This window comes from Oxyura jamaicensis, chromosome 19 (genome assembly GCF_011077185.1).
Source record: "Oxyura jamaicensis isolate SHBP4307 breed ruddy duck chromosome 19, BPBGC_Ojam_1.0, whole genome shotgun sequence".
Classification (NCBI taxonomy): Eukaryota; Metazoa; Chordata; class Aves; order Anseriformes; family Anatidae; genus Oxyura; species Oxyura jamaicensis.
The window spans coordinates 1,729,463-1,748,845 of NC_048911.1; the positions used below are offsets into that span (position 1 = coordinate 1,729,463).

At 41.1% G+C, this 19,383-nt stretch overlaps 1 protein-coding gene and 1 long non-coding RNA gene across 13 annotated transcripts in view; one reads left to right on the plus strand and one right to left on the minus strand.

The window, feature by feature from the left end:
- Nucleotides 1-19,383, minus strand: part of AUTS2 (activator of transcription and developmental regulator AUTS2) — a 759,649-nt gene that overhangs the window by 307,968 nt on the left and 432,298 nt on the right. The gene's annotated exons all lie outside the window — the stretch shown is intronic.
- LOC118176234 lies at nucleotides 1,277-9,790 on the plus strand. 3 transcript variants are annotated; one of them, XR_004755307.1, is made up of 4 exons: nucleotides 1,277-1,392; nucleotides 2,001-2,129; nucleotides 3,120-3,198; nucleotides 9,675-9,790. It is a non-coding gene; the product is annotated as an uncharacterized LOC118176234 (long non-coding RNA). The 3 variants fall into 3 exon arrangements; XR_004755309.1 differs by lacking the exon at nucleotides 9,675-9,790 and adding an exon at nucleotides 9,084-9,192; XR_004755308.1 differs by lacking the exon at nucleotides 9,675-9,790 and adding an exon at nucleotides 4,546-4,922.

Below are 19,383 nucleotides of genomic sequence, written 5' to 3' on the forward strand. Positions count from 1 at the left end.
CCTTTACTGGCCCATACTTCAGAAAAGCAGAACATTTACTAAAATGTAAGAAACATGCCATTGCTAAATTTTGTCACAAATCGACTTAAGCTGTATTGCCTTGTATTGTATTTGTTTCCGTATGAGATTTTGCAACACCAATTAAAACAAAAAGGTAGTACAAGGCAAGACTTTTATTTGGGCATCACGCGTTCTAATGCAATGAAACATTTAGAGACGAGGTTTTAGACCAAGCCTTAATGAACACAAGTGCTACCTGAAGAACTGAGATCCTGTGTCAGATTTTGTACTCCTCCAATTTCACAGGTGGTTGGATGCAGGGAGTTAAAGCAGGACCGTCTCATTTCTGGCTAACATGAAGCACAGAGGTGAGAGGATGAAGCAACTAAGAGAAGAATCTTTTTAAGCAGCACTGAGGTCAATCCTTTTAAACTTTACTGGGGATTTACTTCAGGAGAAGCTTATCTGTGTGGTGACCAGTACTGTGCAAAACCTTTGTTACAAATGATAAACCATGGACCAGGCTGAAAACATCTTTTGTTGAATGAGTAGAATTGAACTGATTAATATTTTCAGATAGAAAACAGGCATATGTTGATAATATCTGAGGTCAAAACTTTGCAATATCAAAGCATGTTTGCTGATTTTGGCAGAGTTTCTCTTTCAGATTTGGAGCTTGAAGCCTAACACAGGTTGAATGTATACAAAGCAAAAGTGGGAAAAAATAATATTTGTACAGAGCTCTGCAAACTGACCCATACTCAGCTCTAATGAGAACATAATGGTTTATCCAGCTGCAGAAGAACAGAAGCAACAAGTGTAAGAGAAATTCCTCCACTTTCCTATTTTTAAAGATATGTTTGGATTTTAGTAGAAATGGGAGATTCTTTTTTGTTTGTTTTTTGTTTGTTTTTTTCCCCTGGATGCATGCATGTGTACTTTAAAAAGCGCATCACTTGCACTTTAAACTACATTAAAACATGTTTAAGCGAGAATGGAAGATATGCTTCCACTGAGAGCAATGAAAAAAAAAAAAGAAAACCAACCCATATGACTGACTTTATAAATCTTTGGATTATACTGCAGTCTGTGGGGTATCTTCTATCTAAACTACCGTAACCCACAAGGGGATTAGAATGGATAGTCTCTCGTTCGCTTGCTCCTCTGAGTCACAGCACTAGCAAATAGACCCACGGTGCAGTGTGGGCAGACAGGAAACCACTAAAGCCAGAGCAGTGATTATGTGCATGCTCTGTGAGACACATCGAGCAGTGAGCCGAAATGTTTGTGTGTGTCAGATCAATCTTTTCACTGACCAGGACAGCTGTACTCACAGGGGGATCACCAATCATCCTGCTAGGAACTGCTTCTGTCCTTCAACAGGCAATTAACGTGAGTCCATTACAGCTCCCTGGAGGCCCCTGGGGGGCTGCAAAAGGCATTGACTGAAAGGTCAGAAACCTCATGAGGACAGGAAAGAAGCTGTGCCTGGCGAAATGGAGTGGAAAGCAGTAGCTATTTGTCACCCGCTAGTAATTCAAAAAAAGAGGGGGGGTGGGGAGAGAAGGGGCTGAAGGGGGTCCAAGCGTTGTGCACAGTTGCAAGCACGCAGCAGTAGTAAGAGCATAAAGCTACAGGAGACCCTTCTTGGGACAAAGATTTTATCAGATATTGAAGCTGGAGGAAGAGCCAACAAATCCCACTCAACTAATTCTACAAAGGGACTGGAAGTGAAAAAGTATATGGGCTGATTAATAGCCCACTACAGCCCCAAGAAAATCACGGTGAGGAGTCCCTGGGGGCTGAGGTTCACCACTATGAAACAAACATCTCAGAAGAGAACCCACAAGACCTGAAGTGACCATGGAGCACACAGAGTGGCATTCATAAGAAGCAATCTCCACTAAGAAGCAACTGCTGATGTGTTCAGTGGTGGAAAAGCAACATACACGGTGCTCGGGGGATATTTTACAGACTGCTGCTCTCTATTTCTATTTCAGACTTCTGGTCAAGACAACCATATTGGTGAGTTCTTGGAGGGCTCATTTAAATGCCTACGCATATCTCACCAAGCATACCACCAACCAACCCGGCAGTTCTACTACGGACATGCAATCAAGTAGTGCCAGGTAGGTGGCCAAGAGCCAGCATATACAGAAGACTTAATTTGCACTAGTTTGCAAGAAGTGAGACTGAGTTAATTCATGATGCTAATCCAGAATAACTTTCACCCACTTCATGAGTGAACTTCCACCCACAGCATTCAGCTGAAGTACTAGCACTGTTTTTCTTTCCGGTGATAAGAATACTTCACAGAGATCTAGCAGTACATGGGCAATCAATAGAACAAGCTGAAATACTGCAAATGTTAACTCTTCAAAAACAACAGAACTTAGACTGCGAATAGCAAGAATTAAATTAGTGAAAAACTTGTAAAATTCTTTGGACATGGTTTTGAATGGTTTGTGTAATTGAAATTTTATTTGATGAACAAAACCTAAACTGCATAGAATGACAGAAATAAATCATCTACAAACTAGGTATTGATATGTCCCATTTCCACAAGACTGCACAGGGACCTTAAACAACATGAGCTCTACTGCTTGCTGGCAGAAACCATGGTAAACTTTGACTCAGTTTGCAAAATCTTCAGTGTACTTTAGATGATGTAAAATTTCCGTATTTTACTTTCTTGAAAAATAAATATTGGTGACTGTGCTCTTTGTTTGTAGAGAGATGTAGATAACAAGTTTGGATTATTTATAATGGTATAAGAGGTTTGACCTTGCTGAGCACCCATCACCGACTGACTGACTGAAAAGCCTGGCAGATAATCGAGCATGGGTTTGTGGTATACTGTTGTTTTGTCCCACCTGCAGCTTTATTTGTCCCAGCTGTATTTGTCATAGGCAAGGGCAAGAATTTCCACATGTATTTCAACATTTGCCTCCTGATTACAGTGTAACAGACTGGACTCACTTAAGTGGCCTATAGCTCCAGCACGGCAGAGGAAGTTGATGGTGTGTTTCTTACCCATTGCCCCAGACAATTCCTTCTAACAAAATTCTGTTATCTTCCAACCATCTCTTTCTACTGTCTCTCTTATTTCCTGGGTTCAGACTTCATTTCGTTGCCGTTTTCAAGATCTGATGCAGGAGTACAAGAATACACACACACCCCCTGAACAGTTTTTCCGAGGTAAGTGAACACGCACTGGATTTACGCAAACTGGACCTCCTCTAAGTGGCACCACACTGAAGCCATTCTGCTCTAACATGAACTGCGTTGTTCCCCCTCCCTTGTGTTCCCTCTTCCAAAATGCCTCAGATTACAATAAAGGGTCCCAAACGTTTATTTATTCCTGAGGGCTGCCTGCATGCATTTACGCCACCCAGCACCGCAGGTCGTTACCCTTTGTGACACTGACAGTATCAGCAGGTTGATGTTTAATAGAAGCTGCCGATTAGTATCCAAGATACCAGTTAACAAGACAGTTTCTTTTAATGGCTTGTATTGATGAACGAATTAATGAAATTCCACAACGTCTTTATGTGCAGGGAGTCCTTGTGTGACACCCTTGGGCAGCACACAAACCACCTCCACCGATGTTTGTGTTCGGGCTGCCAGCAGGCTACAAGGGTGCCCCTCAATGCAGAGAGCAGCGATGGAAACACCTGGGAAGATCCACAGGCGGTGACTTCAGCGCTGCTGTACGGGCCTGCTGTCACTGTGTACGGCCCAGCCGGCACGCTTAGGAAAGATGGAAGAACAAAACTCCAGCAGCTGCTCCAAGTGCCATGCGGGACAGCACCACCCGAAGTACTGGCACTAGGGGAGCTCTCTAACTTGGAATGACACTTTATATTTTCAGTGGTCAACCCACTTCTTTAAGCATCTAAAAAGATGCGCAGTGAGATGAACACACTGAGACAAGTTTGCTCTAACTTTAATTGAAAGACCATTAATATCGAGTGCTCAATTTTATTTGCTATCAAGTAAGGCTTCTGCCTTTTAAGGGTACTTGAACTTTTCTAGGAGCGTCAGAACCATCACACTGTTAGAACCTGAAATAAATACTACCAGTGTTAGCAGAATTGTTGCCTGTTGAAGCCAGATTGGCTAAGCAGGAAATAGATTTGCATAGATATCCACTTTGCACTGAAAACAAAAGGTAAAGGTATTCAATTGTGTAGCATCAAGATTTGGGGCACAGTACCAGTTACCGCAGTGCTGACATCACCTCGGGCGTGCTGAGACATCTTTCTTAAGGACCAACAGTTTGGTTTGCAAAAATAAGCAACTGAACAAAACAACTACCTCCTGGGCAACTGGAGGTGCCACCAGAGAGCCAGACCCCAACCAGCGCTTTCCAGTGACACCTAGAAAACTCAACCAAGATGCCCCAAGGGTTCATAGACAGGGCACAGGAGCCAGCTGTCCTAACCTGATTTTGGCTGGGACAGTTGAGGGCCAACACTTTGCGTGTATGCCGGAATCATATGATTTATCTTTCCACCACTGCATAAATTCAATTTCCTTTATCAGATGTGGAAATTATGACTCCCGTCATCCTGCACTCATGGTACAAAGGAGTTCCAAGTTAGAGATCGCAGAGCAAGCTCTGAGCAGGACGAACCATCAGGGTGGCACCACGCGCTGTCCTGCTGCAACAGGCTTTGGTGCTGGAAGGCACAGAGCTGCCCAGTGTACTGCTGCCCCAGCTAAGGCAGAGCTGCCCCAGCTTCCAACGCTGAAGCCAGCTCGCAGGGGGCCCGTGCAGGGCTATTTGCATGGTGTTCCAATGCACCATGCAAGCAATGCCTACAACCGCAACAACTAAGAGGATGCGCCACAATCACAGGACATCATACATCCCCAAACTATCAAGCCACTGTCTGCCACTTTCTGTCTTCAAAAAGAGAGAAAACAGTAAAAACCTTACTGACTGAAGGCTTTCATTCACTATGTGGGGACAGTTCCTTATGAAGCCATCAGACATTTGTTTAATTTATCACAAGTTCATGAGAGCAGTTAACTCCTGAATGACCATCTGAATTAAGTTAACGTAGCTTGCCTAGCTGTGCACATGAGAGGAATTTGAGACTGTGGGTAAACAAGAGAACAGAGTCTGCACTGGTTGAGAAGTGGCAGTTACCTGTGAATACCAAGGGGGAGGGAAGCAGTATAGTGAAAAAAAAAAATCTTGCTATTTTATTTGAACCCAAGCATTTTGCCATCTTTCTTAAGAAGCCAAGTAGCACTGCAGAACATAATACTCCACGTATCAGCTCTTTAGCAGAAAGATGGAGAATAGATTTGCATTCAGCTAACTGATCAAATGTTAAGAATTTAATTGCCTTAATAGTTTAATTTTATTTTTCTCTAATCTAATTAAAGAGAAGTGTGTGGGGGAAACCGATTGGTGGGGAGGGGAATGCCTTCATGTCTGCAATATAGAAAACCTTCCGTTCCCTACGTTGCTTCAGCATTGTCAGTGCTGGCTGTCAACAGCTTACTGTTTCCTGCTAATTATCCCACTTTTTTACTGGACTGTTCTTAACAACTTTCCGTAAAGGCTTTAATAGCAGGCATTCATTTCTGCTACAGATAAGGTGCGTTTAGCTTTTTATATGTCGTAATTTAATAGGAACCCAGATCTAATTTAATAGATCCTTTATGTCTCTGTCAAAGACTGTTAACATTGATTGGTGCAATGTCTTATAGAAGTCAGTAAATACATTAATCTCTTGAGAGCTTGCGACAACAATTCCGTTAACAGCATGAACCATACAGATGGACAAACCATTATTGAATAAATGAAGAACTGAACCGAAAACCTGCACTAAACCAAGTCAGAAAAACGCTGGAAATCAGAGCATCACTGGTATTCGCTGGATCACTGAATACCACTAAATCTGGACCAGGTCTACTGACGGTTTAGAAGGAACAGGCTGAATTAGTTAATATATGCTAACCCATTTTATTACAGTTCACTTTAAAAGCAGGACAAGTTTTTAACTCAGCCAGGTTAGCATATGCTAACCACAATAATTTTTTCTAGACATAATATCCAGAGAGTGCTATCATTACTTGCTAGCACTGTATCTCTAAGTCCGACCGTAGGGAAAGATGCAGGAGTTTACATAACCAAACCTCCAGCCCTCTGGGGACTTGCCAGCCACAAATGGGAAACAGGATGGTCAGTGGGCCATAGAAAATGTGTCTGAACCCCTTTATCTATCTACAACATTTTTCTTGAATCATTCCACCGTCACCATTATTACTGTCTCCTGTGGCACATACATAATGGTGAAACTCATTTCCTTTGGTTAACAGCCAGTAGTGTTCTAGGAGTCCTGCCTGCAAAGGAATGGATGTGTGCTAGATGCAGACTAAGAGAGACCCATCCTAGCTATGAAAGCTGGCCAACAAAACCAGGTAGGGAAGCTCTTCATGTCACTCACAGGACACACCAGATGTATGTGCTGTTTATTCATTTTTCGTCTGCCTGTGCTTCCTGCACTTCACTTCCCATACGTAGTGATTTGGGAAGCCGTGCCTGGGACTTCCTTCCTGCTGGATGCTGAACATCCACAACTCCAACTGCCTTCAAAGGCTGACCAACTCCTTGCCTGAAGTGCTCAACAACTGCCACAGTAGATTCTTCCTATGAGCAACTGCTCGTCATTTGTCCATTAACAAAGAGAAGATTGACGTAAATATTAATGACCGATCCAAAGGCATTCTGTGCACTATATCATTGTCTCCTTTTTATTTCAAAGCCAGGCTATAACAGAGGTTGGGTAGGAAGCAAAAGGAAAGTATCATGGCAGGAACATCAGTGTATTTTGGATGCAAAGCAGAAGCTTATCTGCTTTTACTACTGCAGCACCAGAGAAAATCAATTTTGACACAGAACTGCCACTTTACAAGCAAATAACTATACTTTCCAATAACCTAATCTGTGCAAAGCCTACTGAAAATTCCCTAAAGAACCAGTAGTTAAAACCTCCATTAAATCAAAGGGTTTAATATGGGAAGGGAAGAGAGGATGCAGTTTGACTTGGGAATGTAATGGACTCAGTGGGGAAATAAATATGTTGTTTTATGTGTACAGTTACAGAATTTGAGAACACAGCATTCATTTCAAAGGGAATTCTCTTGCTGTGCAACTTATTCCTAAACAGATGTGATTTTTGCTTATTCAAAAACATTTAGGTAACAATTACAGCGTAATAAATTATAATTGCCATCATCTTCCAGCTATGCTATGACTTCTATGCAAACACAAAGAAAATACAATTATATAGAACTGTAAATCCCATTGTCAGGTACCTTAGAGCACTGACACAACACTTGTTTATTTTACTGAGAATGAACAATATTTTTAAATCTTTATCGTAAAAATGAAAAGGCTGTATCTGTTGAGGAGTCCGGCAGACTGACAAGGTGTATTTTACACAACTATTGCTTAAAGAGGGCCTAATTCTAAGGAAGTTAATTATCTTCTAAAAGCCTGTATTTTACTCGTATGTTTTATATTAGGAGTCTCTTTAAAGAAGTTTCCAGGCTGACATTTTAATTAAGTAGGTCATGACCACTGTTCAAACACTGAAGAAGGAAAAATAGCTAGGAATGACTGAAAAACAGGATTTTCATTACTGCATATTACAGATCTCATGTGAGCCCAACAGTTTGTATGAATATAAATCGTTGTACAACATTTCAGACAGCTGTAACTTAGGGGTGGGACTGTACAAGGTAACTCAGAAATAATCCTCGTGAAGACAGAAACTCTTCATTAAACCTAACAGAGCTTTACTAAACTTCCATGGCAGCATATTGCTGATTTCCTCCTCATTTACTTCTGTAGCATTAGACACCAAGCTCAGTGTTTTATACTGTAAAACTCTGTGTGTCAGGATCTGACATTTATTGTTTACAGTGTCTCCTGATCTGACAGTTCAGAATCTAAACTCGAACTCTGCTTAGCAGGATGCAATGTTAATCTTTTACTTGCTGCAAATTTTAGAAAATGTTCCTATGAGAGTGGCTGAGTCCACAAAGAGCTGACAAGGGCTTTCACATCCTCCTTGGGTTACAGACCAAGGCATTCTAAACCAAGAGACATGGGCATGCTACAGCAGGTGCCAAAGGTAGGGAATCAGTATGTCTAGGAGGGACTTTTGAAGAAGTGGAAGATTTGCCATGGCATAACAGAAGACCATGATGCCAACAAGAGGTCACCATGAAGAGACTCAAGGTGCTGCTTTGCAAAACCTGAAGCAAAAGTGAAGGTTTTACCAGCAAGGAGAACTTGGTCTGGGGTGAGCCATTCCAAAATCAAAGCATATAAATTTCTGATGAGATACAAGCCATAAGGTTCTGGAGAAGCGCCAGTAGTTCCAGATGGGATGTGAAGACTTGAAATTTTTCATGAAAGATCAAAGAGTGCTCCAGCGTGCTGAGAGATGGGCAGGTAAGTATGCAGGTTTGCTTCCTTGGCTCACTTTGTCATCTCTTTTGCTTGCTCTCTCCCCTAAATAGCAAGGTGGTTCGGGATCCTGGGAAAAGCTTATCTGTGCCTGTGCTGTGCTTGCTGTGTACCACAAGAGGTACTCTAAAAAGTAAAAAAAAAAAAAACTCAAGCCTTGAGTGGGTTTCTCAGAAACATCCAAGAGGACGTGGGGGAAGCTGACAGAAAAACACACACTGCAAAACATAACTACTGCACAGATAGATCTACACATGGAATATGTTTCTACAAACCCAAAGCCAATAACCAACTCTGAATCATCCTCTGAAACAGAAATCAGCGTGGGATGGAGGGTCCCAAATTCTTAAAGCATCCTGCCAGATGTCTAGGCAGGGGAGCCCAACCAGACCCCTTCCAGTAAGACTTGATTAGACAAATTATGGTATGTAAGAACTAACAGAACACTTCAACCAAAAAGAAACCAAACAAAGACAAACACAAAGCGTATTTTCATCCATTATTATAACCTGACAGTAGCTCTTTCAACAAAAGGAGATACTGAAGTTGCTATTTCAATGCCTTGTACGGTGTTCTTTTTTTCTGTAAGATCCTACCACCATAAAGAAGCAATTACCCACTGAAGTTACCCAGGCAGGATCTTGGCAAGCATCAACTACAGCCTTCGAGTGTGTTAAAAGGACAATATAACTGTCAAACTGAATCCGAAGTCACTACAGTTACCGAGTGTCCAAAGAGTCTCTGTTTGCTGGGTGGCCGCGCAGAGCTCCCATCGTTTCTTCCTCTGACTGTAAGCTCTTCAGTCAGGACGAGGCTCCGATTTTGAGGTCTGCGCTTGGTAAGAGGCGCTGACAGCATGAAGCAGTGAAAACAGACCAGGTAAAGAGAACCTGAACGGTCCTACAAACCAGGTTTGCTCCAAGGACTATACAGTTTTTCACTGCAAGATGAGTTCAGTTACTCCATCTGCCCACTATCTTTATTTTCACTCTCTTTTCCTTTATTTCATTATTTAACAATGATTGGAAAAGATCAGTGCAGGCCTCACTGTATTTATGCTTTGTTTCTTCCTCCTATTTATACTATATTGCAGTATTATGATATTCTGGAGCCAACAGGGAATTTTCTAATAAAACAGTGTTTTTTTTGTGCCCCCCCCCCCCCGTTTTTTTTTTTCCAGGAAACAATAACTCTCCAAGACAAATTTGTTTCACAGAAGTGTCAGATTCAGCAGAATTTCACTGAAATACATCTTAAGGCCCAGGAACAGATTTCTGGTGCTAACTTAGGAGAGCTACAGAATTGCTCCTAAGCCTAGTGGCTGGTGCACTCACTCTAAGGACCCCAAATCCGGTTCAACGGCTACCTGCATCTCCCAAAGGGCAGGGAAAAGCACCACCTTTTGAACCGACCTTTCTGGATGCTGTTTCTGAAGACGCATTTCTAAAGTTCTCATTGGATTTAAGCCCAGCCTGGAACAGGAACATTCACAAAGCCTTGACAATTACTGAAAGACAGAAAAAACATTAACTACTCATCTCCTCTCTGCTCCTTTTTTAAATAGCATAACCCCTTCAGAAGACCAACCTTACTCTAAGCATTACTAGGAAAAAGGTTTTTATTTCCATGCTTGTGTTACAACGAGATACACTTCAGAAAGAAGTTAAAAATCATCACTTGTCCTCCAGCATCACACTTCCTGGTGACACTCTCACATTGAAACAAGGAAGCAGCCCCGGAGACTTAAACTGAGAGTACAGACAGGCTGCTGAACAGTTAATGTGCTTACTATGTACAACTTTTCACCTACTGCTAATAGAATTGACCTTAGGCTCTTTTCAGACATCACTAAAGCGTTACAGCAGTTATGTTAGAAATCAATTATAAAATGCAACTTCTATTCATTACTATTTATCAAACTTTTGTAGCTGATAACAATTTGAAAGTCTAATTCTCAAAAAAAAAGAAAAAAAGAGAATGTAGGATCTGTATTTGTTTCATAAAGAATAGTTTTCAAGGACAGACTAGTAGGGTTTTTTGTTCCTTTTAAAATAATAATGGGATTTTAAAAGTTGTTTTAAACATTTATTTCTCTAGCAGTGAAGGGATGCAAGCACTTCCTTAAGTCAGAATGCAACTGTGGTACGGAGAAACACCAGAGCTTTCAAACTCTTTTGTGGAAAACACATAAACAATTCCAAGACTGAGGAAAGGTCAGCAGAACTGCAGGACTTGGGTTCTCCCTGGTGAAAGACAGTTTTTACCATTTTGAGAAAGGAGCCCAAGCTTCTTCAGTGACAGGCACCCAGGATGCCAGAGGGTCTGTGTAGGACTGGACTGCTTTGTGAATCATTTTCCTAATAGAAAGCCAGGATCCATTCATGCTCCCATGCCATCACATCCAGGAAACTACACATAAAAGAGGTTTCATGCCTTACCTATATTTTTCGTGGAAGGCTTTCTTTAATTTGAACTAAAAAAGACCTTAAGTCGCTGAGCTCTTTCTTGAAGAAGACAACCTTTTAGTTATACCCCAAGGCACTATTTCAGGGAACTTCAGGAAGGAATTTTAAGGCTGCAGAAGGGATGCAGTCAAGCTAAGCAGTATTCAATTAGCCTGAGTTTTAGATACAAATGCTGTTTTTCTCAGAGAAAGCAGCAGGCAAAAGAGGAAGGAACTACCATCACTGACAAAATCCAGCTGTACCCCATCAGCAGCAAAGGTTTCCCTTTCCACCTAATCTTTCATCACTTCTTTTGTTTCCTTTAGAAAAATATTTATTCTTAACAAGATGCCTGGGTTGCATTTAACTTTCTACTGAGTAAAATGAAAATCAAGTTCACACTCTACTTAAATATTTCATGGCAAAGAGAAGGAAGATGGTAAAATCAAACAAACAAAAAAGTCTTTGAAAAACACTTATTTTTCTTAAGACCTTAGGGAAAGAGTTAAACTTACAGGAGTCAGAGAGTGAAAGAAAACATTTTATCAACCGGGCCACCTGGCACTCCATCTAATGCTTTCCAAAAACCAACAGGGCAGAATGACTGTCAGAAATTCATTTAAACAGTCTGTTAATTTTGATCCCTTACAAAAGGTTAGCAACCATTGCATTTAAAAGGCACAGGATTTAATGCGTCTGCTCCATTTTAGCGCTACAGCAGAAGAATCCATTTTCAGGGTTAGAGAAGTGGCAAATGGTCTCAAAAAGGTGGGTTAAAGCGTGACAACTGACCTGGAAACTAAATGATGCGTTAAAAAATCCCAGAGAAATCAGATAATCTAGAACTCCTGAAATTTCCTCAAATCCCAGGACTTCTGGGCACAGCTGTAATACTAGTGAAAGACAACAGCATATTCAGATGGGCTCATCTCTGATGTACAAATACATTTAGGAACCTCAAACTGGCACAGAGTAGGACATAGCAAGGTCAAAGACAGGCACCTGCCAGTCAATGATCAAATAGCTACAGAAAACTTCATCACCTCTTCAACTACCTTCATACCTTAGCATTGTTGGATAGCAGAAGCTCCTGGTGTGGTAACTACAGGAAGCGGTTCCACAGAACACCACATTTAAGGAAGCACTGGGTACATTTTGTTTGTTCTTCTGATACATGTTAGGAATCACATCAGGAATCAATGCAATACCAGGAGACTGTACCAGAAACCATGGTAATAACCTCTTGATGTGGAAAGACCAAGATTTTTTTACTTCAGTCTAAGATGGGGCTCTGGCATTAAGGAGTTTAATGCTGCCCTGCATTTGGAGTTTGCCTTACAACCTCTTTCCCTGTAACATATGTCCCTCATTCTGTTCATCTCTTCCATTTTCTGATGCGTCAGCATCCTGCTTTAGATCTTTAGTAGATTGAAAGGTGTGCCCTGTGGGCTACACTCTCTCTAAATCATCCGTGATGTATTACGCTTGGCTTAAATGACTGAGTCTCATTTGCACAATTGCCCTATTAATTTACTCATCATTGATTTACACCACTTTTGTTGGAAATCCTCCACCAGACCTCTATTTTACATGCACTCTCAAAAGGTCTGTTCCAGTCTTTTTCTCCCCTATCATCCTCCCTGTCTCATTTCTCTTCCATTTGTCTTCATTCATCTACCTCTTATCTTCTTCCTCCCTCTCCCTCCCACTGTTCTGTCTTCCTTCTGTTTCTTTTTGATTCTCCTCCAGTTCCCCCCTCCTTGCAAGTCTACCTCCTTGCTTCAGAGCAGCTAATAAATCTACCTTGAAAGGCCAGAAAACCCAGAAGATACAGGTGTAAAGGTAAAGGAACGTAAATAAATCAAGATTCCTCGTGAAGAGGAGCACCAGCTGTGACTGCGTTTTGGAGCATTCAGAGACTGATGGGTGACTATCATTACCTTGGTTACAGTACTTGGCTATGTCCTTGCATCTTTTTGTCTTCCCAAGAGGAGCTCAGTCTTTTAGTTCAGATCTTAGGTGTAGTTTTCAGCCCAATATATCACATGCCCCTGGTCTGGTGCCCTGACTGCGAGTTTGACCACCAAAGCAGAAACACTTCTATCTTTGCTGTCTTTCTCTATGTAGCCAACAAAATGCTTGGATTCGATAGCATCTATAGAAATGTACATGTATACATTTAAAAATACAGGCAAATGTAACCAAATACTAGAGGCATTTTTAACCTTCTTGCCTGCAGGCTTTGTGTAAATTTAAACAAACACAATTATTTCTAAGTTTAAAGACTCACTCAGTGTTTCCTTCATTCAAAATTTCAACAGAAAAAACAAAAGGGGGGGAGACAAAGTACAGAGAGTTAGACTTAGAGGACTACAAGGATTTACATATTCTCATCAGGTAAATAAATAACCTATCCCTCATGCCACATTCAACGGAACAAAGACTATAAGAAGAAGAGAGAACAGAAAGGGAAAGGTTAAAATACCAGAACCCCCATAAAGCAGTACGCAGACACAAGAAAATGAGCTTCCCACTCTTGGGAGTCAGCCACAATTGAATAAAGACTCCAACAGTCCTTAAAATGCCTGGCCATGCCCTTCTAGCAGAGGCTCAGAAGGAGTGCAGCATAGACCTGTGAAGTCTGACTCTTGCGGGTGAAGTATCACCTGACACGCATCTCTGAGAGCCCAGAGGCTGATGAAAACCAGGCACATGACAGAGCACTAAAGCCTGGTTTGATGCCTGGTAGAGACACAGCAGTCACTTTAAGAGCATTGCTTGTATTTGCAACAAATATGAAACAGCAACGGTTACCTGTCTGTCAGATTGTTTGCTTGAAAGAAAAAAATCCTCCTCCCTCTACAAAAGACTAAATGACCAAGTTGACAACATTCTCCACCTCCTAAACCCAAATTTATGGCTATGCTGTGCAACTGTGAGCTGGACAAGTCCGCAAACTTTCCCCGCTTAGTTATTATCTGAAAAATAGCATGTAACTACAAAGTAATTACAGACTTCTAGAGATAATGTGCTGCAATAATACAGTATGTGAAGTTATCCATTTTATTCTCAACATAATTTCCATGTAGTTTGCAATTTTAAGATTTAATAATGTAGTTGAGAAAATACAAATTGCTTGTATTACCACATATTTACATTGAACTGTACATAACATGTAATTACAGAGTCAACAGTTACTAGGGAATTACAGTTTCTGTACAGTTCCTTGTGTCCTCCTATGTAAAGTCACAGAAGAATATTTCAGCATAGTGAAGAACAACCTGTAGCAATATGAGAGAAGAATGAAACTCCTACGTCCACACAGCACAAGGGCAGTACACACAAAAATCTCAATGCAGAGGCACCCACTATCAACTTTCTTTGGTCCCCAAAGTCCTACAAAGGACTACTCTGCAGCTTCTGATTAATGTTATAGACCTCCACTGAAAGGGTTTTTATATTGCTGTACCTGAACCGCTGTCCAAGAAATTGACTGATTTTGATTGACTCATCCCAACCTGCACTCTTCTTGAAAAATTAAGATGGCAGCTTGCCAGTTCCTTTAGAAGGACAGGGCTTATTTTTTGTTTTCTTTACCACTTCTAAAAACACACACACAAGACTTACATATGGATGGCTCATCTCTGATGTCTGAAGGTTTGAAGTTTGAAGGTTAGAACTAATCTTAGCTTCGGCATTTTGTTCTAAATTCAGAACACAATTACTTTACAAGAAAATAAGCCTTACTAAGTGATTAGGAAAAGAAAGCATTGAGTTGTGAGAACATCCCAAGAAAAAAAGGTATTGTATAAAATAAACAGAATAGAATGCTGATCACTAAGCACTGTAAAACAGTGACAGTACCCCAAGCATATACAGCAGACTGTCAAAGCAGTTAAGATTATACAGGCCTAGAAGACAAGAAACCAAGTTCTTATTTCTGATTTTGTCCTAACTGTACAGTATGACCTTGGTAAGGCATTTCTCATTTGCTGGTATTAAGGATCTGAAGGAGGTTATTGAAATCCAGGCCGTCTGTCTTGTGCCATGTCAAAAAATGTCAGGCTAATGCATGCTATTAGAAAATGTTTCCTCCACATTAACATCCCGCATTACCAGATTTCACCAGTTCATTTGGCTTACTGTATAAACAGGCCTGCAAACTTCTTCCTGGGCCTTGCTGAGATTATTTTGGGATGCCAAGCACATCAGAGTGCTGGGCGTTCCAGCTGTAATGATTTCCACTTCCCGAGGAATGGAACACTGTGTTTGCTAGTGATCCTGAAATCACCCTCAACAAACATGACAGTAACAAAGAAAGACAGAACACATTACAGCTCAAATATTAACATAGCCATTGTGTTCTGTGAAGGACACTTACAGAAAAGCATGTGTGTACCTGCCTACACAGATTAAACCTACGTATTAAGTAAGCTCCAAAAGACACCTCTCTTCTCGTCATCCAGGTAAAAAATTATTAGGACACTTACATAAGCTTTTGACTAGGATCCACTCTAGAAGAGAACCCATGCCAAGAAATACCTTATCAGTAGAAGATTCCCCTTCAGGATGCACTAATTTGCAAATGTGCTTTGGGTACAGAAATATTGAGCTTCTTCCTGTCCAAACTCCAAACTGATCCTGGTAATTATTATGCCAATATCCCCAGAAATTATAAACTAATTATTATTAGTGCATTCTAAAATAAGCACTTGCTTCTACTTGTAAGGGCAAGGACCTTCCACCAGTGCTCGATGTCTTAATACATTGGAACATACTTTATATCAAGTGTAAATGAACAAAGATATTCTAAACAAAAACGTAAATTAAAATGACCTGCCTTGCTCTTGATCAGCACAACACAACAAACACTTCCCAAGCAGCCATGATGTGAGAAGACAATTGGGTTGAATAAATCTTCTGTTAGGCTTAAAAGATACCATGAAAATGAACCTGGATTTCTCCTAATGTTCAATGTATTTGATGGAGTGGCTTGGTTGTTTTCTAGCCACTACCAAAGACTATTTTTCATCATTTTCCTATGTAACACCTAAAACAGTAGGGTTCCCCTTTCAGTTTCATCTTATTGGCACCGTACAGCATGTCTAAACAGCAGATATTTTTAGTAAAAGCTCCTTATTGCTGTCAAACAATCTGTGGTACGCACTGCCTTCCTGGATCTTCCACACAGACGGATCTTACCTACAGACTGCTGAAAGTTAAACATACCTTCTGAATGCAGTAAAAAAAAGGAAAACAACACCAACTATAGCCTTTCATTGAAGTTGCTAGACAATTCTTATAAGTTCCTCTTTGTCAGTTGATTATAACTTTGCCAAACTTCAAACCATTTGGGCTGAAATTTTCTATGCCAGGTGTCTGCCTCAGGCTGAGTAGAATGTGATCATGTAATTAAAGGCTGTATCATAATGCATACACAGAAGGGGGCAAATTAAGGTTGAACAGGCAAACTTAATTCTCACATTTCTTAACTTCCACAGGCTTGACTTTGCAACCCTAATAATGTTCTTCTAATGTAGCTTTTTGTCTGCAATATTAATCCAGAGCTATATTAATTTATAGACATATCCCACAGAGGACTGGGCGTCTCAAAGGGTTGGTAATAGGATGCACAGCCTTTCACCTCCAAGTCATTGGTTTAAATACAGCCTAGGGCTGAGGTGATGAGAAGTTATTACTGCTAGCCAGCTGTTTGGTGGCTTATATGACATGAACTGGTGGATCTGGATGTCTACAGACTGGTGCACCTACCTTGTACAAATTACAACTGCTTCTGATGCCACCTGTATCTGTACCGGAGTGACAGGCTGTCCAAGTGGTAGCCTTAACAGCCTCGGATTTAAGTGGATGATGCATCTACAGTGGTTGAGGGTACTCAACCAAATGTGATTCCAGGTGGTTTCCCCATTGGAAATCCTCCTGGAGGAAGAGCTGATATGGTAATACTCACTCTCTCCACAAAGACCCTGTATGGACAGCTGAAATACAACAGTGTAGCAGAGCACAAAAGCACATGAGTAATTACACTGACTTAGCGGTGCTATTCATGTACGTAACATCAGAAGATTAAGTGCAATTTCCAATGAAGATGGGAAAAAAAGCAATGTCACAAATTGAGCAACGTCTGTGCTTCCATTAAATGAAGAACATCCCGAAAAAAAGTGTTACTTCTTGTAAGAAAAATGAGTAAGGCCAACATACGCAAATTTAATTTAGCCTGCTTGGTGCTGGAAAACGTGAAGCATTCATAACACTTCCAAGCAGGATCTTGCCAAAATAGGGACGGTCATGCCAGAAGGAGGAAAGCTGAACTGCTTCCTCTGCCTCCCATGCAGGAGGGAGCAAAGCTTTATGCAACACCGAGACCTCATAGGAGACATTTGTTGAAGGAGCTACTGTGGAACCAAGCTTCACCACAATGTGAGCCATAATCCTTACAAACTGCACACCCCCCTTCAAACTCTCCAGTGAGGGAAATTTTGCCACTTGGGCAACTAAAGCCTCGTTTTTGGGAGCTCTGCATCTGCTCTCAGTGGAGGAGCTGAGCCTGAAAAGAAAGCACAAGGCTAGTGACAATAGCAAGTTACAGAAAAAAAAAAAAGAGAGAGAGAAGAAAATAAACCTGAGAGGATTAGGAAGAAGGTCACCATCTTTGCTCCACAACAAGAAGCAATCTCAGCCTTGGTCCTTCCTCTGGACTCACACTAATGTAAAGCTTGAAAATATACACAGAACCAGTGTTCTTCAGAACTTCCTTTACAGTCATCCCTTTAGCATATTCCACCCCCTCCAGTCACAAGCCCTGCAAGCCCACGAGCTTCAGCCCACCGGTTGCCTTCTCTGGTGGTCTGACAACAGCATCACTCTTTCCCGCAGTGCTGACGATGGTACTGAAACCAGATAACCCACACTGCAGTGCCACAAAACATACTTTCATCCCAACGAGAGTTTTTAAAATATTATAAATCACTTAGCTTTGTTTTGCTTTCCATTTGTTGCATTCATGTTCCTTTTGAGAAGGACGCATTAATAAATACTGTGCCCTGATACTCTAAATGGTTTCAATCACGTAATTTTCTGTATTCAGCACTCATACGCCTCCCTTACTACAGTACATAAATGATATAAACTTCTCATCAATAACATAAAAAATTCATACTCTGTCTACAATGCAGCTGCTATCACAGGTTTATGTCAACAATCGTCCTGATTTTTAATAGCATGAATGTTTAAAGAGGTAGCAATTCCTGTAAAATATCTGCGGGGATATTTAGAGCCGACATATGCCAAAACAATCCTGTTCTTATACTGGAGACATTGTTGCTCAGCAGGAAAACAATGTTTATCCTCACAAATGTTTACCCTGCTTTAGTCATTAAAATGTTCCAAATGGATGGCAGGGAAGAGGAGCGGGTGATGATGTTCCTTACCTCACCGTTTCCCCTCTGTGCAGCGGGCGCCAACTCATGCATATTGCAGCTGAGATCTCTTGTGCTGTGCACCTTGATGCCTGCCTCACAAAATTATTTGCCATCGGATTGTATAAGGGTCGGGATCACTCTGTGCTATCAACAGATATAAAACCAGTTAACTTGCAAATGCTTTTGTGCTTAGTAATTCCAATGAGAAGTCTGTTCTTTAATTTTCTTGTTATCATTAAAAAAACTTAATCTTCAGTTTTGTGGGGATGCTACCCTAGAAAAGTATAAACCTCTTGTATTTTTTTCTACTTGCTGCCAACTCATAGGGCTTAAAGCTATATAAAAAAATAATAAAATAAGAATTAAAAAAAAAAAAAAAGGAAAGAAGGAAAGAAGAAGCTTTGCATACAGGCAGCATAAAATATTTATTTTTAATCTAGGCAGGATATCTTTACCTGCTGTGCAGCCCCAGTTTCTGTTTAAGGCTTGCTTTATCATCTGTGTGTCAAGTTGCAACCATTTCTCTCATGATCTTTCATTCCAGCTTTAAAAAGCCTCCTACCAGAGCCCAGCTGACACATGCCTTCTATCTCCCACTTGGAATTTTCCTTATGCCTTTCCCCACCTCACCCGAAAACCCACAACCTGGAAGTTCCTCACTTGAACAGATGGTTTTATAAAAATCTGGGACATGCTCACATGATTGAAAATAGGACTCCCGTAAGCAACATCTCCTGTAACAATTACATGAACAATTGGTCAGAATGATGACCCAGAAACCGCCCCCGCCTTCCCCTCCTGCAGCCCCCGCCCAGCATTCCCAGCCCTGTAGCGGAGATCTGACCTTGTGCAGCCACAGACTGATGCAGCCACGTCTGTGAGCACATCACCACTGGTTTCAGTGTGGTTCAGCACAGATCCAGGTCCTACAGGAGGCCCAAGTACTGCTTAACAAGCATCTCCCGATTAACACGATTTTTAAGGTCAAAATTAAAAATAATAA